The sequence below is a fragment of the Notechis scutatus genome, chromosome 1, assembly GCF_049901735.1.
Source record: "Notechis scutatus isolate UNSWTSFEM ecotype Mainland chromosome 1, rNotScu1.2, whole genome shotgun sequence".
NCBI classification, from domain to species: Eukaryota; Metazoa; Chordata; class Lepidosauria; order Squamata; family Elapidae; genus Notechis; species Notechis scutatus.
In genome coordinates this window covers 26,193,237-26,215,579 of record NC_142009.1, presented here as the reverse complement: position 1 = coordinate 26,215,579, position 22,343 = coordinate 26,193,237, and the positions used below count along the sequence as shown (strand labels likewise).

General features: G+C 38.6%; 1 protein-coding gene across 3 annotated transcripts in view; it reads right to left on the bottom strand.

The window, feature by feature from the left end:
- Positions 1-22,343, bottom strand: part of LOC113414552 (cGMP-dependent protein kinase 2-like) — a 70,312-nt gene that overhangs the window by 42,639 nt on the left and 5,330 nt on the right. Inside the window, exon 2 of one of the 3 annotated variants that reach the window (XM_087949169.1) lies at positions 1,060-1,185. The exons of the other annotated variants lie outside the window; for them this stretch is intronic. The gene's annotated coding sequence lies outside the window, so the exon portion shown is untranslated. The remainder of the gene's footprint in view (positions 1-1,059; positions 1,186-22,343) is intronic. 3 annotated transcript variants of the gene reach the window in all.

Sequence of the window (22,343 nt, the reverse complement as noted above, 5' to 3'; positions counted from 1 at the left end):
CAGATTAATTTGTGACTGAACATTCTGAATGGATGCCTCAGCATTGGTATTTTTGTATTTTGATATTTATTTGTACTTGCCATTATATGATTCTGATTGTTTTGTACTGTGAGCAACCCAGTGTTATTGGCTTAAGATGGCCAGCCATATAAATGTCCTATGTGTATGGGGACAGAAATACATTGAGTCCATTTCTCAATCCACATAAAATAAGACATTACAATTTAACAACTTTGGTTTCAATTATGTCTGACTCAATAAATGAAACATTAATTATATGTTTCTCTTGCTGATTCACTGAAATGATTTTTTTTTTTGTATATGTTTTCTTAGGTTAGCAATGAATATTCTGGAGAAGGAATGTTTGCGGGTGACTTGAATCTGTGGGGGAGGTGAGCTGGTGTACTTGTTATTGTACTGTTGTGATATGGTTTTGATGTGATTGCAGATTCCTATTGTTCCCTATTGTTTTATGTGTTCCCACAAATATAGCGACTTACACTATCTATGTGCTCTTAATATCAAACGTTGTTTGATGTGGCCATGAGAAGCAAATCAAAATAATATTTATCCTGCTTATTTCATGATATTGCCGTGATTCACAATGATTTTAAAGAATAATTATTTTCTGTGATTTGATTGCTGTCATTTTTTAAAAATATACTTTGTTAAATTTCTACAAAAGGTAAAATATAAAAACCAACAAACCAACAAGATTTGAGAAAGAAAAAATGGAAGAGGGGAAGTAGGAGCAAAGGAATAAAGAAAAACAAAAAGATATACAGAAAGCGTAACTTCCTACTTACTTTGACACAGTTAGAAATAAAAAATACCTAAATATTTTGATCTAAAATTTAATAATATACAGTATTTCTATAATTATAAATATTTCTAATGGTCAAATCCCAAAATAATGTAGTATTTTTTTCAGTTTCTAGCAAAAGGTTTAAAATTATTTTCTATGTAGAAACATAGTTAGACAAATGAGTTAATTTCCAGCATGTACATGAAGAGCAGAAGGTAAAATATAAATGATTTGCTTGATTATGCAACACCTACTGACTAAAAGACAGGTGCAGAAATGGGAAAGAAGATCCCCTTTGATCTCAGGTAAATCTTCTGTGCCTTCCCCACCAGAGAAATAGGAACAAAGTTAATGACACCCAGGAAGGTAAAGAGCTCCCTCTAGGGGTAAAGCAGAAGGGATGATAAATTGGGTTAATGAAATCATCATTTTTGCAAAATGTCTTCATCCACCAAAAAACAGTCAGCCAGTTGGCACTGACATTCAACATTTAACTTCAATCAATACATTCATTAATTTTGTGTCCAACTGGAGTCAAACTGATGAGTGATACTTTTCATTCACATCCATCCTTCAATTCCTTCCCTTATTTTCACTATGAGGTTGTTATATCTTGCGTTATAAGCTCCTTGGAAACAGGAGCCTGTTTTGCCTCTTAACTTTGAACAACTCCATACATATTAGTAATATTGTATATAAATAAATACAGTTTACAAAATGTGAAAGGACCAAGCAATGTTGAAAAGCAGTTAGGAAGGTTCTGACACTACTGAATAAGATTTAGTAGTTCATAGCCCAGGTGGTTGGATTAGCAAAACACAGTGCAGTAAATTAAAATGGGATTGGTAATTTGTTTTTCAGTGTACTGTGGGAACTCAACTATTGTCTTAGCATGATGTGTGAATAAGATCGTATATTAAGACATAATGGCCTAGAATATTAAGAGAACACAGCAAATGTGTTTTATTAGTGTGTGTTTAGAATTTAGCATGTGGTATGAACCCAGAAAATGAGTGAGAGAGAACTTCAGCCTTGCCCACAAGGCCTGTAGCTGCTCTTCTGTGCCATCCTTCCCACCATCACCATATTTCTAAGTGAATCATTCACCATGCTGGTGGTTTTGCATTTACTTTAGCTAACTGCAGTATGGAGACAGAACTAAATATTTAAGACTTACATGTAAGTGTCACATTTCAGTGCTGTAACGAAACAATTTAAATGTAGCCCAGACAAGACAAAATGTTGGACATCCATGGTGTAAGACCCTTGAGTAAGGAAAGAACCTGTAGTCTTCTAGATACTGCTGAACTACATAGACATTATGCAATAGTTACCAAATGAAAGCCACTGAGAAGATAATGGTTTTTCAGGTTCACTTCAAGAAGCTCAGAAGATGCTGCTGAAGAGAGTTAGATGAAAACAAAAGGATTCTGTCAGGTAGTTCCTTACAAGAGAGTCACTCACAATTGTCCTGGTCCATAGCATAGCTTTGTGGCATTTTGCACAAAATACAACATCTCCATGGTGTCAGGATTCCAAAAGGTAGGAATTGTAAAAAGGACTTTTGATCCATTTTACCTTTTAAAGTAGATGTTTTGCAGAAAGTGAAGGCTCTTCTGACATCTTATATATTTCCTCATACTGTAGATATCTGCTCTTAGAAGTACATTTTAAATGTAACTAGAAATTATCTATTTACTACACGCAACTTCATATAGATTTTTGGAGCACCCTCTTCTATTACAGGGCATTTGAAAGAATACCATCAGGTGATCCACTCTTATTTTGTGCATTCTAGAAAATTGTTCCAACAGGAAAGTAACGAAGAAACATAAGGCATAAGTGTACAATGTGCCTACCATCTCTGTCCTAATGTCCCCTTTTATTCGTACCCATTTCATGTAATCATAATCATGTGCTAATTATATCTGTTATCTAATACATGCTTGACAAATAAATAAAAGAGAATATAAAAGAAGGAATTATAAAAGTGAAAATTATGTAGAGGAAGGAACAAATCAACAAAACAGTTGTTGGATGGACTTTTCTTTCTTTTCTTTCCAAGCCTTTTTCTAAAGTAATTTCCTGCCTTTTTTTCTAAAGTACATTGTACTAAACCACCCTACAGGCCCCTATTGTTTTGCCAGTTAGCTATTGTTATTTTCTTTATTACCTATAATTACAATGCTTCAGTGTGTTTTTCTCAACAAACTTAATTTCCTGAAACATTCTAACCTTGCCTTAAGTTCACTAGTTAATTATATTTAATTCCAATATATGTGATTAAATTATATCATCTTTGACTCAGCTTTTTCAGCCAAGTACACATCAGAAGGCAATACTCCTAGCACAAAATTGGCCTGAATCTTCTATTATCTTTAATCCTAGAGGGTTTCAGGGACTTCTAGGGAAAAATTGTGAATTGAAGATGGCTCCACTGAGAGTAGAACCAACAACTTGTAGAAGTTAGAATGGTAGGTAGACAGAATGAGATGGAAAGTTGACTGATCCTTCAGGATTCCTCTCAAAGCATGACAGGAAGGACCTAGATGGTTCTTCCTCATGAGGAGGTCAAAAGAAAGTGGCCTCTGATGGATTTAAAGTAATGGGAAATGAGGAACACCATCTTCACCAATTCCAACAGTTGGTGCTTTGTATTCATGGGAGAGGGATTGTATACTTCTTTTTCTAATCACTTTTGGAAATTGCTTATTAATTGCTTTTCAGCTTTTAGGAACCTTTGAAATGGTAAGAGAATAAACTTCTTTCATGAAAGAAATTACATGTTTAAGAACTTAAAAATTATTGTTTAGGAGTAAACAGCAAGAGGATGATTATTGATTTTGAAGAGTTAGAAATGGCCTAAGGGTCCAGGTGAATTTGAAGTAAGATTTTGAAATTAATTATAAGAATCTTTCCTGTGGGGAAAATGCTGTTATTTTGAATTCTTTAAAACAATAAAAGATTGAGACTTTGAAGGTTGAACACAAAGGGTCCCAGAAGGAACTAAATATTATAATTAAAGGAGAACAACATTTAAATTAACTTACTACTTTAGAATGGACAAAATATTTTATTGTTGGAGGTATTGAAGATTATTTGTGAATTATGAAATTATTTTTAAGAGTGTCACCGTTATAGGCAGACTGAGAACGGCATGATGACCCTCACCTCCCACTCAGAAGATTGAAAGTTCAATCCTAGGCAGTGACCAATGTTTCCCTATCAGGGCGCAAAGAGAAAATATCTGCTGTGAATATCACCAAATAAATATCAGGAAGGGCATCTGGCCAGTAAAGGCTCAGTTCCATTTAGTTGCTCCAACTCTACCTGGAATAAAAGGGATTACAGGGTCATTTAAAAAAACCCGTTATAGAAAGACTGCACTTAAAAGATGTTATGAAAGAGAAACAAGCTTTATCAGACAAGACTGAGACTGATACGAAAGTAGATTTCTAAATGGCAGGCTACAAGAATATGAAAAAAGATGTTACACTGGATATACAGATGAAAGAGTCTGATGTCTTAATAATTAAAGGATATACAAATAACAATGCAAAAGTTCAACTTAGATTTATTTTATTTTATTTATTTATTTATTTGATTTGCCAATTGTTTACAAGATAATAAGTATAAGTGTATACATAGTTGTGAATACATGAAATGGGTACATATAAGAAAAATAAAAGAATAAGAGAAACAATAGGACAGGGACGGTAGGCACGTTGGTGCGCTTTATGCACGCCCCCTACAGACCTCTTAGGAAAGGGATGAGGTCAATAGTAGACAGTCTAAGGTTAAAGTTTTTGGGGTTTGGGGAAGAAACTACAGAGTCGGGTAGAGTATTCCAGACATTGACCACTCTATTGCTGAAGTCGTATTTCCTGCAATCAAGTTTGGTGCGGTTAACTTTGAGTTTGTATCTATTGTGTGCTCTTGTGTTGTTATGGTTGAAGCTGAAGTATTCATTGACAGGTAGGACATTGCAATGTATGATTTTATATACCATGTTTAAGTCAGACCGAAGACGGCGTAATTCAAGGTTTTCTAGTTCTAGAATTTCAAGTCTGGTGGCATAAGGTATTCTACAACGAGTAGAGGAGTGGAGAACTCTTCTTGTGAAATATTTCTGGACTTTCTCAATTGTGCTAATATCAGATACGTAATGTAGGTTCCAGACTGATGAACTGTATTCGAGTATTGGTCTAGCAAATGTTTTGTATGCTCTGGTTAGTAGTGTGATATTATATAGAATTTAAAAAAGAGATCTAATTAAGTCTAGAAGGATTTTGTGCATAGGGACAATGGGAAAATGAAATCAACTTCTAGAACTTTATTTGAAGGAATTAAAGAACAAAACTGTTAGAAGTAAAAGAAGGAATATAAAGTTGGTTTATTAGATCAAGATTGAAGTAGACATGTTGTAAACTATGATAACAATTACCGGTAATAGACTTTTGCTGATATGAGGATTGAAATGACAAGGTTTTATGGACCTGTTTATAGATAAGAGATGGTATATGAGAAGAAGAGTTCATTTGTATTTTAAGAGAAATTGATAAATTATAAAATTGTGATGAAGGGGTAGTCATTACATTATGTATTTTTCTTTTTCGTTATTACGTTTCTATTTTTTTTTTCTGCACTTTCTTTTTTTCTTAGTTTCTATTATTTTTTACTAATATAACACCCAGCCATTTTCTTAACAGAAAAAATAAACTAAAAAATTAATTTGAATTTAATTTTGGGATATCATACCATAGTTGTAGCCATCAGAAATGTCGTAGAGACTTCAAGTGCTATGTTGTCAGTTCTTGGTTTAATGTATACTCAAACATTTTAGATGACAACCCTTTATAAAAGAACAGAATGGAATAAGTGCTTTAAGGAAAGCACAAGGCCAATATACCTCTGATGTCTGCCAGAACATTCTGTGTGATCTATTTATTGTTGCAATAAACCCCCTGATCCAAGTCTAGTGATAACACTGATGTTTTGAAATATATACAGACTTTGTGTGGACAAAATTCATCTTACCTAAGGAAAGATGAGAACTCAGAAACCTTCTTAACATACTAAGGAACAGATAAGACTTTTGGGAACTGGACAAGCTCTCAAGTAAACAGGGACAAGACATAATAAGATGTCAAACATTCAAAGCAAATATACATTAACAATTTATTTTGTATGTCATCTAGCATGTTAATATCAGAATGTGTTTATTCAGGCTGATTGCTGAGAAAAAGAAATTAGAGTACAGCTGTTGACAGTCAAGGGTTGAACCATAGAAAGGGATGCTATGATACTTTACTAAACCCTTCATAAATGGAAGGGTTTTTCCGACTTGATATGAATCCTGAAACATATTAAATTTTGCTATAAATAGTGGCTGGTCTTTAAAAGAGAAGGATTTACTAGAAGAAATTCTGGACCTTTTGTGGTAAACCTATGCCCCAGTAATACACTAGCCTTTATTAGGTATAAAAATATTCTAACATTTCCTTAACTAGAATTTGTGGAATTTGTTTTTCTAGCTTTCTGATATTCATATGTCTCAATCTAGTGTCAACTTTTTGAATTTCAGCACTTCATTGTATTGGTAACATCTGCTGTAATTCCCTAAGGCTGATTTTATTTTGTATGTCATCTGGCATGTTAACATCAGAATGCAAAATGTGACTTATGGTTGCAGAAAAGTTGTCTTTTCCTGCAATAAGCCTTGATGTAGTCTGTTTAGTTTTTAATTAACCTATTTTATGAGCCATCTCATTATGGTTTATAAATTGTGTTTTAATATGATTGTATAAACTAAGAAATACATCATAACAGACTTCAAAAGGTTCTATAAGATTTGTTCTATGGGTGGCCTAATTTTCCTAGAATTCTCTGAGGTCAATGCTTGTCAGTATCCTCTTAGCAGACAATAACTTATCTTAGTTCAGTAGAACTCTCGGGCAGCAAAGCTTCAAGGAAGACAATTGAACCAGACATAGAAAAATGAAACTGGGGTAGCTTTTTTGTTTGTTTGTTTGTTTGTTTGTTAAATTTCTAGGTCACCCAATTCCAAAACAACTACTGAGCTTTACAAAGTTAAAAGAAAAAAAAAACATGATATAAAAAGCAGTAATAATCTGAGGACCAACATATTTTTGCATCAACACCTGCTCAATTAAAAGGAACCAGGCTGAAACAGCCTAATTCAAGGATTGAGGGGGGGAACTAAAATAGAACAGGTTTTTAAATATCACTTGAAGGGAAGCAAGGTGGAGAGTATAAGGATCTTTGGGGCAAATACTGTTTCAAAAGGCAGATGTGGGAGAAAGAAGATCCATTTCCTTGGGTACTGCTAATGACATTATAGAATTGATGGGATCTAAACAAACTGAAACCAAGGGAGACAGGAGATTCTTCAGATAGTTGAACTTTTTTGTTGTATCTTGAATTGCACTTGGAAGTCAACTAGCAACTAGTGTAGCTCACACAGCAGGGATATTATATGGGCACATGAGACTTGCCCATAACTGCTTGTCTGCTATATTCTGGACCAGTAACCTTCCAAATGATCTTATAATTTATTTATTTATTAATTTTATATGCTGCAATCTCCCTGACAAGACAACTAAGGCTTCAAGGCTAAACTCATGTAGAACGTATTGCAACAATCTACCCACAAAATGACCAAGGCATGAGTGATCACGAAGAGGATCTCTCAATCCAACAAAAGGCACAGTTGACACACAAACTGAACCCTTGGCCTCAGTGTAAATTTCTTGTTAACCAGGATCTGAGAATTCAGGAAGACCCCCAATCCATTCAAAGCTAAGGGTGAAAAGTCCATAGAACCTGACAGACCAAGATGCACAACTGCTCAGTCTTGTTAGGATTGTGTCAAGCCCAAACTCAAAAATGGCATTATGAAATCCAATCAAATTCTTTACTTGCTTCCACTTGCTTCCACCTAATGGACAGAATCTTGCAAAAGCCCTACCCTAATAGATATATCCTGGCAGATACCAGGGCGTGGCTACCCTGAACCTCTTTCCCTTTCCCCATCCAACTCAGGATTGGACAGTCTTTTAATTTGGGCTACTCTCTGGAATATACTGCCTTCTCCTGGGAAAGCTCCTCTCCACAGCTTCTCCAGGTACGCATTCCATCACAAATTAAGAGTTCTTCCCCATCAACCTCCAGGCATTGGGACAAGAACTTGACCACATGGCTTAGTTGCTCAGGGACAAAATGTGCAACAAGATATCATCAGCATTCTGAAGATACCGATGAATAGAAGACCTCCCCAACAACTCATTTTGATATTACACAGGAAGGGGGAAAGGTGAGCCTTGAGACATGCTGCACATCAGGGGTTCTGGGCCCAACTTCTACCCTTCTACCAATATGATTAAAACTAAAATTGACCATGGAGAAGGTAGGAGAACCACCTCAACATCATGTCTCCCTTCCCAATTCCTACAATGGGTCCACGAGGATACTATCACTGATGAGATCAAAAGCTGCTGAGATCTAGGAAGGTCAGGGTGGCAGGACCAACCACATCTTAGCTCCCACTTTCCTTATCATCATGAATGTGCAAGCAATCAAATCCCAGTGCTATAGAACTCTTCTGGATCCATTAGGATCTGGAATGGATAGGGTTCTATCCTCCTGCAGAGGATAGCAGTACTAAATCAAAAAGTAATCTGGCTATGACAAAGGACCGATAGTGAAATCCTTTAGATTTCATCACAACTGCCCCAAGGCAAAAACAAACAAAAAACCAGACAAACCCAAAACTAATGTGTAACCTCCAGTATGCATCAGGTCCTTGACAATTTGGGACAGATCTGTAGTTGTCATGGTTGCCAGGATCTCATGGGCTGTCCCAGATCAATGTTACCCAACATTAAGAGCCCCATTTGTGTCAAAGCTTCATGCCAAACCCTATTAAACCCCATGTTCCAGATCCTTTCCATTAATGTCATCTTGTTGGACCTCTGTACCAGCATCAACTTGTATGGAACAGTATCCAACTGGAGACTAGGACAGAGACCAGGATGCCTTGACCATGTTATCTTTTCATAAAGACTAAGGGAATATTGTGCAATGGGATCCAAATTGGTCTCCCAAAATATCCTCTCAATACACACCGAATATACATGGTGATAGGTTTCTTTCTAGCAAAGGAAGGCCATTTCCTCAACCACTGATTTATGCCATTTATGGTGTTATCCTGTCATTTTTATGACAATATAATTTTTTTCTTTACTTTCACTATTGTGACACATCAACAATCAATGACATTATTACGCTATAATGATTTTAAAATCTATGTCAGAGATGGATATCCTGCAAAGAACTAATTTCAAAAGCTGTTCTTAATTGATCCACATAAGATATTTTTATTACATCCATAGAACTGTTTACAATAGTTGCTGATCCTATCAGTTGGACCAATTTCACCATCTTAGTATTTTGACCAAATTTGTGGAGATCTTTCTTGACTTTCTTCTTGTTCAGGGACATCCTGATAAGGCTAGCCATAAATATTTTTTTCTTTGTAGCATTTTTCTACAAGTGCAGGGTCCACTTTTTTGGATGTACCTAATGTTGATCCTTTGCTTATGATAGGAATTTGACTTTTTGGTTTGTTGACTGAGGCTGACATCATGGGATGAGAATATGTGACTGGTCCAAAGACACCCAGTATTGTGGCCTACCAGCAGCCAGAAGAGCTGGTGCCAGAATCAGAAGAGGCGGGGGACATGGACCTGTCCTGGAGTCTGGTGAAGACTCTGATGAGTGCTCTGCATCCGAGGAGAAGATGTGGCCAGGGCTGTCCGACAGCTATCAGCTGCCTTTGGAGTCAGAAATCAGTGGGACAGAAGAACAGCTGGAGCCTGTTCCCAATGTGCACATGCACAGAACTGCCAGGAGAAGGGAACAGTTAAGGAACAAGGGTCAACTTAGGAGTAAAGGCACAGGTGGACAGTGTTATTGTGCGCTGCAGTAGCGTACAATAATGCTGTACATAGAAGCACAGGACATACCCCTTTTAAAGTTGTATATGGAATGGATTTCGTAGCTGTACCTGAATTACCTGAGACGCACGGACAACCCTACCACTGCTACCACCTGGTCTACGAAGATCACGGAAACTTGGAGAAATGTACATGAAACTATACATAAGGCATTTAAAGCTTATAAGACACATGCCAATAAGAAACGGAGTGACTACCTACCATTTCAAATAGGAGATTTAGTATATTTGCCCACCAAATATCTGAAGTTGGGTGTCCCATGTAAAAAGTTGGGCCCCAAATATATAGGACCTTTTACCATAAGCCGGGTGATTAATCCTGTTATGGTACAGTTGAACTTACTGCCACGGTTCAAAAAGGTCCACCCAGTATTCCATATTAGTCTCATTAAACCCGGAAGATGTAATCCCAATGATCATTACCTGGTCCAGTGAAGGCAGATCATTATGAGATAGAGTCTATTCTTGATTCACGGATATATAAAGGAGGTCTACAATATTTAGTAAAATGGAAGGGATATCCTTTAGGTGAGGCGTCATGGTTTGGCCACATTGATGTTAATATCTGTTAGGATATGTGCCGAGTAACCCTTGTATAAAAAGGATTTGCACACGGAAATGGTTTTATGAGAACAGTTATGAAGTAATATACAGCCACACAGAGTTGAACAAGTTGTATTAATGTTTACTTGAAGAAATAGCACAGTCCAATAAACAGTCCATGTCATACACATTTTTAACAGTCCAGAAATATCCAGTTATAAAGTCTTCTTACCAGTTTCACGTCTTTTACAGCAGACAAATATCAAACCATAATACAACAGATAATCTTCGATATCAACAGAATATCAAAATAAACAGGGTTAGTCAGTATTGGTCCGTAGTCAGTCAGTATCAGTATAAAGAGAGACCATCAGTGAAAAAGAGAAAGAGAAATTAAACCATGATCTATAGCTCCCTCTTATGGCAACTTGTAGCATAATTAACCAACCAGAACATAGCATGATACATTACAGTATTTTTCCTTAAAGCTACAAAACATATATATTTGTAGTTTATATATTGTCAACCCAACTACGTTATTTACATATACATAACAATATCTTCAACGGAAGTTCCATCAACGGTACCCTGGGAAACCCAAGGGAGGGGACATGAACCACTATGGCGATAATTAATCCCTTTTTATTGCTTTACAGGCGGATCTCTGATAGAGGGGTCTGCCTGTTGGGCTCCGAGTGTCAGCTCCGAATACACCTCGCAGCAAGTCAGCCATGTCACCTTATCTCTGCTGCTGCCAGATCTGTATTTCTGCTTGTGTGGTGGCGATGGCTTTGGAATGACTCAGCAGAGCTGAGGATGGATTCTGCAACAACTGCGGGATGGAGGATGGATTCTGAAGCAACTATGGGGCTGCTGGAAATGGCTCTTTTCATGTATTGATGTGGTGCATGTTGAGGTAATTCCCGTTAGGAGAATGAGCGCATACAGGGAGACATATTTGAGAGTAGTGTTTGAATAATACGCATACACAGCACAATGATACACTGTACAGTAAGTGTAGGTTTTTACTTCCAGAAAGCGTTAAGCAAAGTCCAAAATAAGCAGTCCAAAGTCATTCACAGGTAAATCAGTTAGTTTTTCAATCCAGGGATAATCCAGTAACAAAGTCCAGTGTCAAAAACAGTTCAGTATCAGACTTACATCAAATCCAGGAATAGCAGTCAATTAGGAAAAATGGAACGGCAATACTCTCCAACAGAAGGAAATAGAGACTGACTCACACTCTCTTCTGAGACTAAGACTAAACAAACCAGGTTTCTGGCTCCATCTTATGGCTGTTTGAGAAACCACACCTAATTAGATTTTTTTCATTTTCTTAAAGATACAGTTTTAAAATGTTTACCTTGTTTACATATTTCTAACCCAAATACCTGTTAGGTGACTTATATTCCTAACAGTGCATATTGTTAAAGGGGTTGGGGCACATATCAGTGGTAATTAAGCCTTAGGTTAAAACATGGTGAAGGTGGCACCAGGTGGGGATCAGTTAGTGAGGGTCGAATAGGGTAGGGATATAGACATGTTATAGGGTTAATAGCATTTAGGATAATGGGTTAGGTGTGGCCAGAATTAGAACTGCATATAGGCCTGGGTGCGATGGTGTGTATCTCATGATAATGGTAATAAAAGGAAAGGGAGCAAACTCAAACTCAACTCTAACCTTGCCTGGCTTTTAGCCTTTCTTGTCAGAGAAGAGTATTTGTGCTGTCCAGCCAGTGTATGGGAATTGGATAGTTAGTTAGCAATTGTGAGCTGTCCCCTTAAGGGAATGCATCATGGTAAATCTAGTTAAGGTATCCTGGGAAATGTAGTCCATGTCACGTGACCACATCTGTAATCCTGATTGGTCACTAAATTGACCCCGATGGGTTGGAGGAGGTTTCTCACTCTTGGCTGAACTCACGGACTCATGGTAGCTGTTCTACTTCTACCGCTACGAGATGGGAGAAAAGGGATAGGAGATAACCATCTTTTTACCTACAAGACAGATATGCAAAGGATTGGTCATTAAAGAAGAACTTCGTCACAAATGTGAGTTATGAGGATACCTGATGAACCAATAATAAAGACTTTGTATGTATGTTTTGTTGAGTTTATCTATCTGCATCTGTACAGAAGACAAAATCTACCACTGCACAGAATACAGAACAGTATTTGTTGTTTGCTGAGCTAATGAATAAACCACCATTGCACTACAAAGGAGCTAGAGTTTATATTCATTTCAGGACAAATCTTCAATACTCAAGGACTGGCTGAGAGAGGGAATAAAGAGGAGTGAGAGGGAGTGGGGTTTTGCAGGAGACAATTAGTTCATTTAATTAGTGTGAAGATTTGTTTGTGACTCTCAGAGACTCCTTGCCAAGTATTTTCTTGTATAGCGTTATGCTTGGAAGCTATCAGTCTGGCAGCTCTCCAGGCCTGATAAGCTCTGTGGTTATAATTCACCCTTGAAAGACTGTTTGCCGGGAGTTTGCTGGATGTGAATGGTAGGAATTCACATTAACCTAATAAAAAGGGCTTTTGTTGGGCCAAGGAGTCTGCTTTGTGATTTTGTGAAGCCTAGGTCAGAAAACCCAGCCAGTTTCATGGCTAAGGCAGGAGTCTGGTTTCTAGCCTCTCAACCACACCGGCTCTCATGAAAACATAAAGCAATGTAGCTTGGTCCTTGTGCTCCTGGGAAAAGATGGACAGGTATTCTTACAACCTTGCATGCTTCAATAAATATTTTTTTATTTTAAAACTGAAATACTTTGTGGTCCTAACAACTATGATTCAGAATGCAACAATAACTACAAAGCATTTGATTTAGATGCACTGCACAGTGGATAGAATGCAGCATTGCAGGCTAACTCTGCTCACTGCCAGCTAACCAGCTAGCACTAGCACTTAGACGTATACTGCTTTACAGTGCTTTACAACCTCTCTAAATGGTTTAATAATCTGAGGACCAACATATTTTTGCATCAACACCTGCTCAATTAAAAGGAACCAGGCTGAAACAGCCTAATTCAAGGATTGAGGGGGGGGGAAACTAAAACAGAACAGGTTTTTAAATATCACTTGAAGGGAGGCAAGGTGGAGAGTATAAGGATCTTTGGGGCAAATACTGTTTCAAAAGGCAGATGTGGGACAAAGAAGATCCATTTCCTTGGGTACTGCTTAATGACATTATAGAATTGATGGGATCTAAACAAACTGAAACCAAGGGAGACAGGAGATTCTTCAGATAGTTCAACTTTTTTGTTGTATCTTGAATTGCACTTGGAAGTCAACTAGCAACTAGTGTAGCTCACACAGCAGGGATATTATATGGGCACATGAGACTTGCCCATAACTGCTTGTCTGCTATATTCTGGACCAGTAACCTTCCAAATGATCTTATAATTTATTTATTTATTAATTTTATATGCTGCAATCTCCCTGACAAGACAACTAAGGCTTCAAGGCTAAACTCATGTAGAACGTATTGCAACAATCTACCCACAAAATGACCAAGGCATGAGTGATCACGAAGAGGATCTCTCAATCCAACAAAAGGCACAGTTGACACACAAACTGAACCCTTGGCCTCAGTGTAAATTTCTTGTTAACCAGGATCTGAGAATTCAGGAAGACCCCCCAATCCATTCAAAGCCAAGAGTGAAAAGTCCATAGAACCTGACAGATCAAGATGCACAACTGCTCAGTCTTGTTAGGATTGTGTCAAGCCCAAACTCAAAAATGGCATTATGAAATCCAATCAAATTCTTTACTTGCTTCCACTTGCTTCCACCTAATGGACAGAATCTTGCAAAAGCCCTACCCTAATAGATATATCCTGGCAGATACCAGGGCGTGGCTACCCTGAACCTCTTTCCCTTTCCCCCATCCAACTCAGGATTGGACAGTCTTTTAATTTGGGCTACTCTCTGGAATATACTGCCTTCTCCCTGGGAAAGCTCCTCTCCACAGCTTCTCCAGGTACGCATTCCATCACAAATTAAGAGTTCTTCCCCATCAACCTCCAGGCATTGGGACAAGAACTTGACCACATGGCTTAGTTGCTCAGGGACAAAATGTGCAACAAGATATCATCAGCATTCTGAAGATACCGATGAATAGAAGACCTCCCCCAACAACTCATTTTGATATTACACAGGAAGGGGGAAAGGTGAGCCTTGAGACATGCTGCACATCAGGGGTTCTGGGCCCAACTTCTACCCTTCTACCAATATGATTAAAACTAAAATTGACCATGGAGAAGGTAGGAGAACCACCTCAACATCATGTCTCCCTTCCCAATTCCTACAATGGGTCCACGAGGATACTATCACTGATGAGATCAAAAGCTGCTGAGATCTAGGAAGGTCAGGGTGGCAGGACCAACCACATCTTAGCTCCCACTTTCCTTATCATCATGAATGTGCAAGCAATCAAATCCCAGTGCTATAGAACTCTTCTGGATCCATTAGGATCTGGAATGGATAGGGTTCTATCCTCCTGCAGAGGATAGCAGTACTAAATCAAAAAGTAATCTGGCTATGACAAAGGACCGATAGTGAAATCCTTTAGATTTCATCACAACTGCCCCAAGGCAAAAAACAAACAAAAAACCAGACAAACCCAAAACTAATGTGTAACCTCCAGTATGCATCAGGTCCTTGACAATTTGGGACAGATCTGTAGTTGTCATGGTTGCCAGGATCTCATGGGCTGTCCCAGATCAATGTTACCCAACATTAAGAGCCCCATTTGTGTCAAAGCTTCATGCCAAACCCTATTAAACCCCATGTTCCAGATCCTTTCCATTAATGTCATCTTGTTGGACCTCTGTACCAGCATCAACTTGTATGGAACAGTATCCAACTGGAGACTAGGACAGAGACCAGGATGCCTTGACCATGTTATCTTTTCATAAAGACTAAGGGAATATTGTGCAATGGGATCCAAATTGGTCTCCCAAAATATCCTCTCAATACACACCGAATATACATGGTGATAGGTTTCTTTCTAGCAAAGGAAGGCCATTTCCTCAACCACTGATTTATGCCATTTATGGTGTTATCCTGTCATTTTTATGACAATATAATTTTTTTCTTTACTTTCACTATTGTGACACATCAACAATCAATGACATTATTACGCTATAATGATTTTAAAATCTATGTCAGAGATGGATATCCTGCAAAGAACTAATTTCAAAAGCTGTTCTTAATTGATCCACATAAGATATTTTTTATTACATCCATAGAACTGTTTACAATAGTTGCTGATCCTATCAGTTGGACCAATTTCACCATCTTAGTATTTTGACCAAATTTGTGGAGATCTTTCTTGACTTTCTTCTTGTTCAGGGACATCCTGATAAGGCTAGCCATAAATATTTTTTTCTTTGTAGCATTTTTCTACAAGTGCAGGGTCCACTTTTTTGGATGTACCTAATGTTGATCCTTTGCTTATGATAGGAATTTGACTTTTTGGTTTGTTGACTGAGGCTGACATCATGGGATGAGAATATGTGACTGGTCCAAAGACACCCAGTATTGTGGCCTACCAGCAGCCAGAAGAGCTGGTGCCAGAATCAGAAGAGGCGGGGGGACATGGACCTGTCCTGGAGTCTGGTGAAGACTCTGATGAGTGCTCTGCATCCGAGGAGAAGATGTGGCCAGGGCTGTCCGACAGCTATCAGCTGCCTTTGGAGTCAGAAATCAGTGGGACAGAAGAACAGCTGGAGCCTGTTCCCAATGTGCACATGCACAGAACTGCCAGGAGAAGGGAACAGTTAAGGAACAAGGGTCAACTTAGGAGTAAAGGCACAGGTGGACAGTGTTATTGTACGCTGCAGTAGCGTACAATAATGCTGTACATAGAAGCACAGGACATACCCCTTTTAAAGTTGTATATGGAATGGATTTCGTAGCTGTACCTGAATTACCTGAGACGACGGACAACCCTACCACTGCTACCACCTGGTCTACGAAGATCACGGAAACTTGGAGAAATGTACATGAAACTATACATAAGGCATTTAAAGCTTATAAGACACATGCCAATAAGAAACGGAGTGACTACCTACCATTTCAAATAGGAGATTTAGTATATTTGCCCACCAAATATCTGAAGTTGGGTGTCCCATGTAAAAAGTTGGGCCCCAAATATATAGGACCTTTTACCATAAGCCGGGTGATTAATCCTGTTATGGTACAGTTGAACTTACTGCCACGGTTCAAAAAGGTCCACCCAGTATTCCATATTAGTCTCATTAAACCCGGAAGATGTAATCCCAATGATCATTACCTGGTCCAGTGAAGGCAGATCATTATGAGATAGAGTCTATTCTTGATTCACGGATATATAAAGGAGGTCTACAATATTTAGTAAAATGGAAAGGATATCCTTTAGGTGAGGCGTCATGGTTTGGCCACATTGATGTTAATATCTGTTAGGATATGTGCCGAGTAACCCTTGTATAAAAAGGATTTGCACACGGAAATGGTTTTATGAGAACAGTTATGAAGTAATATACAGCCACACAGAGTTGAACAAGTTGTATTAATGTTTACTTGAAGAAATAGCACAGTCCAATAAACAGTCCATGTCATACACATTTTTAACAGTCCAGAAATATCCAGTTATAAAGTCTTCTTACCAGTTTCACGTCTTTTACAGCAGACAAATATCAAACCATAATACAACAGATAATCTTCGATATCAACAGAATATCAAAATAAACAGGGTTAGTCAGTATTGGTCCGTAGTCAGTCAGTATCAGTATAAAGAGAGACCATCAGTGAAAAAGAGAAAGAGAAATTAAACCATGATCTATAGCTCCCTCTTATGGCAACTTGTAGCATAATTAACCAACCAGAACATAGCATGATACATTACAGTATTTTTCCTTAAAGCTACAAAACATATATATTTGTAGTTTATATATTGTCAACCCAACTACGTTATTTACATATACATAACAATATCTTCAACGGAAGTTCCATCAACGGTACCCTGGGAAACCCAAGGGAGGGGACATGAACCACTATGGCGATAATTAATCCCTTTTTATTGCTTTACAGGCGGATCTCTGATAGAGGGGTCTGCCTGTTGGGCTCCGAGTGTCAGCTCCGAATACACCTCGCAGCAAGTCAGCCATGTCACCTTATCTCTGCTGCTGCCAGATCTGTATTTCTGCTTGTGTGGTGGCCGATGGCTTTGGAATGACTCAGCAGAGCTGAGGATGGATTCTGCAACAACTGCGGGGATGGAGGATGGATTCTGAAGCAACTATGGGGCTGCTGGAAATGGCTCTTTTCATGTATTGATGTGGTGCATGTTGAGGTAATTCCCCGTTAGGAGAATGAGCGCATACAGGGAGACATATTTGAGAGTAGTGTTTGAATAATACGCATACACAGCACAATGATACACTGTACAGTAAGTGTAGGTTTTTACTTCCAGAAACGTTAAGCAAAGTCCAAAATAAGCAGTCCAAAGTCATTCACAGGTAAATCAGTTAGTTTTTCAATCCAGGGATAATCCAGTAACAAAGTCCAGTGTCAAAAACAGTTCAGTATCAGACTTACATCAAATCCAGGAATAGCAGTCAATTAGGAAAAATGGAACGGCAATACTCTCCAACAGAAGGAAATAGAGACTGACTCACACTCTCTTCTGAGACTAAGACTAAACAAACCAGGTTTCTGGCTCCATCTTATGGCTGTTTGAGAAACCACACCTAATTAGATTTTTTTCATTTTCTTAAAGATACAGTTTTAAAATGTTTACCTTGTTTACATATTTCTAACCCAAATACCTGTTAGGTGACTTATATTCCTAACAGTGCATATTGTTAAAGGGGGTTGGGGCACATATCAGTGGTAATTAAGCCTTAGGTTAAAACATGGTGAAGGTGGCACCAGGTGGGGATCAGTTAGTGAGGGTCGGAATAGGGTAGGGATATAGACATGTTATAGGGTTAATAGCATTTAGGGATAATGGGTTAGGTGTGGCCAGAATTAGAACTGCATATAGGCCTGGGTGCGATGGTGTGTATCTCATGATAATGGTAATAAAAGGAAAGGGAGCAAACTCAAACTCAACTCTAACCTTGCCTGGCTTTTAGCCTTTCTTGTCAGAGAAGAGTATTTGTGCTGTCCAGCCAGTGTATGGGAATTGGATAGTTAGTTAGCAATTGTGAGCTGTCCCCTTAAGGGAATGCATCATGGTAAATCTAGTTAAGGTATCCTGGGAAATGTAGTCCATGTCACGTGACCACATCTGTAATCCTGATTGGTCACTAAATTGACCCCCGATGGGTTGGAGGAGGTTTCCTCACTCTTGGCTGAACTCACGGACTCATGGTAGCTGTTCTACTTCTACCGCTACGAGATGGGAGAAAAGGGATAGGAGATAACCATCTTTTTACCTACAAGACAGATATGCAAAGGATTGGTCATTAAAGAAGAACTTCGTCACAAATGTGAGTTATGAGGATACCTGATGAACCAATAATAAAGACTTTGTATGTATGTTTTGTTGAGTTTATCTATCTGCATCTGTACAGAAGACAAAATCTACCACTGCACAGAATACAGAACAGTATTTGTTGTTTGCTGAGCTAATGAATAAACCACCATTGCACTACAAAGGAGCTAGAGTTTATATTCATTTCAGGACAAATCTTCAATACTCAAGGACTGGCTGAGAGAGGGAATAAAGAGGAGTGAGAGGGGAGTGGGGTTTTGCAGGAGACAATTAGTTCATTTAATTAGTGTGAAGATTTGTTTGTGACTCTCAGAGACTCCTTGCCAAGTATTTTCTTGTATAGCGTTATGCTTGGAAGCTATCAGTCTGGCAGCTCTCCAGGCCTGATAAGCTCTGTGGTTATAATTCACCCTTGAAAGACTGTTTGCCGGGAGTTTGCTGGATGTGAATGGTAGGAATTCACATTAACCTAATAAAAAGGGCTTTTGTTGGGCCAAGGAGTCTGCTTTGTGATTTTGTGAAGCCTAGGTCAGAAAACCCAGCCAGTTTCATGGCTAAGGCAGGAGTCTGGTTTCTAGCCTCTCAACCACACCGGCTCTCATGAAAACATAAAGCAATGTAGCTTGGTCCTTGTGCTCCTGGGAAAAAGATGGACAGGTATTCTTACAACCTTGCATGCTTCAATAAATATTTTTTTTATTTTAAAACTGAAATACTTTGTGGTCCTAACAACTATGATTCAGAATGCAACAATAACTACAAAGCATTTGATTTAGATGCACTGCACAGTGGATAGAATGCAGCATTGCAGGCTAACTCTGCTCACTGCCAGCTAACCAGCTAGCACTAGCACTTAGACGTATACTGCTTTACAGTGCTTTACAACCCTCTCTAAATGGTTTACAGAGTCAGCCTATTGCCCCCAACAATCTGGGTCCTCATTTTACTGATCTCGGAAGGATGGAAGGCTGAGTCAACCTTGAGTCTGGTGAGATTCGAACTGCCAAATTGCAGGCAATCAGCAAAAGTAGCCTACAGCACTGCACTCTAACCACTGTGCCACCATGGCTCAAGGTTGACTCAGCCTTCTATCCTTCCAAGGTCAGTAAAACGAGGACCCAGATTGTTGGGGGCAATAGGCTGACTCTGTAAACCATTTAGAGAAGGCTCTAAAGCACTGTGAAGTGGTATATAAGCCTAAGTGCTATTACTATGTACTGTCTGCTATATGAAGCGGTATAAGTGCTATTGCTATTTATTTCTTGACTGTTAACTGTTAACTACACTAACATTGTACTAAAAAGAAATCTGTGCCCCTCCTCTCAGACTGTGTCCCTTGCTTGAACATTTGTAATGCACTTTTAAAGTACCTGCCTCTAAAGAAACTGAAAATTGTGCCGGGGTAATGCTCTGTGGCCCACCTAGACTCTTTTACTTGTTAATGTATGGGACCAAATTCAGGCTTCTCTACTTGCTAAGACTGAAATTCCAGGTAGAGTTTCGGCATTATTTCAGTTGACTGCAAATAAAAATAGTTGTTTGGAAATAACATTGAATATTACAATCTCCCAGAGAGTTCTCCTATACAGCTGCCTTATTATCAAGAGCACAACATATGGAAGTAGACGATGGAAGTAGGGATAAAACTGAGAGGTGAGGCACGTATTTTACCTGCGGAATGGAAGGAGACCTTTTCTCAGCCAGCTGAATTTTTGTCAGAGAAAGGATATTTCTATTCATTTTCCCACTAGCAATTTATAGCATCTCTTGGAGTCACCCAACCATCATTGTGCCAAAAAGAAAAGAAAAGAAAATGAAGACAGGGCTTATATCATTTCAGTGTATGTGAAAACACTATAAATCACAGTGGAGGAATAGCTTATATCTCCAACCTTAGAGAACAACTGCCAATAGAGTAGTAGATTTTTTAAAACTACTATAATAAACAATATGTTTACTGGTGTAACTAATCAAGCAAAACATTGATAGCAGTACTTTGACCCCATTTACTTTGTGAGCAGATAACTCACAAGGAAACCTGCAAGATCTTCTGCAGAAATGCTGCCCCTTTTCCAATTTTCACGAGGCTCCAGGGTTGCTTCTCTTTCTTCTTTCCAGAGCATGTAACAGAGAGAGGCACATGTGCAGCTATTAATCTTCAAAGCAAATAATCCTAAATCACCTTGAGCAGGATGCCTCTCCTGTCATTCTAAAACAAGCATGTGGGAAGAAAACAGCCCGAGAGGCTTCCAAAAAGCACATTTTCAGCTGTCATTGCTTATATGGGAACAAATGTTTTTGTCTGCTGCAGCGAAAAGGAACTGAAATAATCTATTTGTTATATTCATTTGTTCAAGTCTACACTTTCAACCTGCATCAGCGTACCTGGACCAAGCTATGCCATATTTAACCACTGCATCAGCTTTTAGAATAAAAAATAGATGCATGCTGTGGCCTGGGATGTACATGAGGAGATAAATGACAGGTGCAGAGAGAAGTTCACAGGGAAGGCATTTCACAGGCTGATAAGTTAGTTTCCCACAGATTTTAGTAGACAGTCTGTTTTGCGCTTTTTGATTAAAGAGTGTTCAGTGTGTTGGCTGTAAAAGCTTTACAAGCTCACACCCTGCACAGACATGCCATACCATGCCAGAACATTGCATACATACCTGGTGTCTGTCCCAGGGAGCACTGCATGTTTACGCCTGCAAGTATTGAATAAAAATTGTGATGGTTACATTAACTTTCAATAGTTTTTCTGGGATGAGATCAGCAGGAGAGGAGAGAAGGCTGAACCATGGCTGAGACCAGCATGGTAGAAGGAGCAGAACATGATGTCCATTATGCTCCAAGTCTCATGGATATGGGTCCCTGGAAAGCATTTACATTTGGATTTGCTTGTGGGGAAACAATCAGCAAACACCAAATAGAAGGCTCCTTGCTGGAATATCAGATGTGTGGATGTGCCACCCCACTTTTCTGCAATTTCTGTAAATTTAGATCAGGCTCTTTTCAGACACAAAAACCTCTGAAATAAGGTAGAAGACTAGAGGTTGTTGTTTTAAAACCACTGAAATTGGAGTAGATCCTGGATCCTGACACAGGTTGACTGGATATGTATTCCTTCATTCCAACTCTTGCTTTATCATAGCCTGTGGTGATCTGAGTCAAACCTTTCACAAAGTAACCAACCGGCAAGCCATGCATAGAACATCCGTTTATACAATTCCCAATTGCAGTCAGTTAGTGGGTGCATTCTCACCTCATGCCACCCCTGGTTTGGTTTTCTGCAATTTAGCCTATTGGGTAATGCTTCTTTATGATTAATCTAATGTACTATCTCAAAAGCATGTTAATATTCAATAATTAGGTAGTGTGTCATGTGAAAGTAACCTTTTCAATTGCGACAGGACTGGCCAAGTTTTTTTTTCTGAATAGCAGTTCTAGATATCATTCTAGAAAGCAGTTCTAGAAATAGTG